Raw genomic sequence first — 2,500 nt, 5'->3', positions numbered from 1 at the left:
ATCGCCCGGAGTTAGGCGAGTAGACGCTTTAGGTGCGACCACCCGTGCTCCCAACTGAGCTTGCCGCTGCCGACAGAGGCCCGGGAGCGTGCTGTCGTGGCATTGCCGGCGGGAGACAACACGCGCCACCTACGGTGACCGGCAGCTCCAACGCCAGCGCCACAGAAGGACAAAAGCCCCACTTGGGTGCCGAAGCGAACTCTCCCAGCACAGCGCACGCGCCAACACGTCCGCACAGCTGCGATACAAACCACCTGCGAGAACCGCTGGGGCGACCGAGCAGCAGACGGCGTCGCGGCGCCGAGCGCCGAGCGGCGGCGCATCCTCAGCGCACACAGTCCTCAATCGGACCAGCACACTGCAGATGGCCACCGCGCTTCGCACCGGGCCCGCGAGGACCTACTTTGGCCGCAAGGCGCCGCGAGCAGGGGGCGCCGGCGCGCAGCTGCGCCGCCTGCCGCGTCCGTCGGCCGGCGCGCCTGCCACTGGCCGCCCCCACCAGCCGGCTGTAGCGCGTGCGCCCACGCACCGCGCTGCCAGCACGCCGGGCGGCCCCCCCTCACCGGCCGGGGACGGTCCCACCCAGCCACCGCCGCGTATCGCCTCACACCCAGATCCCCTTTCACGTTCGTGGGCATGGTGGGTCCCCTTTCACGTTCGTGGGCATGGTGGGTATCCCTGAAACAACCGGTTAATAGCTCGACCGATCGTCGCCAACACTGATTCACCTCTAGCGAGAACAACCGCACCACAACGGGTTACCTGTTGTTCATTTGCGTAACGTCACCAGCAAACGTAGACGTCCATCGCCATTTGCAACGAGTATTGCATGCCTGTGTCAGGTGTCACAACACACTACGTCTGCCCACATAGACGCAACAACATGTGCACGCCTCGAGAACACGTGGAAGGTAGCCCCCGTACGTATGCGGTGTCCATTGCGCGAACGACTGTCAGCCGGCCTCTGCAGGATGTCGCAGATGTGGAACGCGGTGCAACATGCTATCACGGTGTGTGAGAAGAGACGACTACGTCCGAATACACGCTCCACCACATCAACAGACTGCTCATGCTGATCGCCATCCAGGGCGTCCGTTCCTCCCACACGTCTGAATGGCGTACCACACTGCAATCCAGCTCTTATAGGGAGACGACACGTAGCTGCGTGCACAATATTTGGACTGTATGGTCTGCCGTTGCTAGGCGCAGTCGTCGTACGGTCACACATGTGCCACGATGTATCATTCAGTACATACGGACCAATGTGCAGTACAGTTTGTGGGTTTTGCGTACATCGGCGGACAGGTGACAGGCCGTACCACAACGTAGGCTGAGTACGTCGGCATGCGAAGGGCATTGAACATGCAAACGTCTCAACGACCAGCTTGCGAAGGCAGGGGGGAAGGGGGGGGGGGCATGTACGTCCTGCTGCTATCCACATTAGAGTGTATAGCAGGAGCATGTGGAAAGTCAGCAACACCTGCAAGGTGTTTAACATGACGCGATACACAGGGGACCGGGCAGTGCGAATAGCGAACTATATTGCGAGGGTTGCGGTTAGGCAACACTACACTAATTTAACGAGTTGCATAACAATTACAGAGCAGGTTCAGCGACAACGTGCGTCAGGTTAAGGCGCAATATAGGTTATGTTGAGGCGCAATATAGGTTAGGTTGAGGCGCAATATAGGTTAGGTTAAGGCACAACATGGGTTACGTTAAAGCGCAAATTAGGTTATGTTAAGGCACAACATGGGTTACGTTAAGGCACAACATGGGTTACGTTAAGGCACAACATGGGTTACGTTAAGGCACAACATGGGTTACGTTAAGGCACAAATTAGGTTACGTTAAGGCACAAATTAGGTTACGTTAAGGCACAAATTAGGTTACGTTAAGGCACAAATTAGGTTACGTTAAGGCACAAATTAGGTTACGTTAAGGCACAACATGGGTTACGTTAAGGCACAACATGGGTTACGTTAAGGCACAACATGGGTTACGTTAAGGCACAACATGGGTTACGTTAAGGCACAACATGGGTTACGTTAAGGCACAAATTGGGTTACGTTAAGGCACAAATTGGGTTACGTTAAGGCACAAATTGGGTTACGTTAAGGCACAAATTGGGTTACGTTAAGGCACAAATTGGGTTACGTTAAGGCACAAATTGGGTTACGTTAAGGCACAACATGGGTTACGTTAAGGCACAAATTGGGTTACGTTAAGGCACAACATGGGTTACGTTAAGGTACAACATGGGTTAGGTTAAGGTACAATATGGGTTAGGTTAAGGTACAATATGGGTTAGGTTAAGGTACAATATGGGTTAGGTTAAGGTACAATATGGGTTAGGTTAAGGCACAATATGGGTTACGTTAAGGCACAACATGGGTTAGGTTAAGGCACAACATGGGTTAGGTTAAGGCACAACATGGGTTAGGTTAAGGCACAACATGGGTTAGGTTAAGGCACAACATGGGTTAGGTTAAGGCACAAC

Source organism: Schistocerca serialis, unplaced genomic scaffold, assembly GCF_023864345.2.
Source record: "Schistocerca serialis cubense isolate TAMUIC-IGC-003099 unplaced genomic scaffold, iqSchSeri2.2 HiC_scaffold_1242, whole genome shotgun sequence".
In the NCBI taxonomy this organism is placed as follows: Eukaryota; Metazoa; Arthropoda; class Insecta; order Orthoptera; family Acrididae; genus Schistocerca; species Schistocerca serialis.
This window is presented reverse-complemented; position numbering follows the sequence as displayed.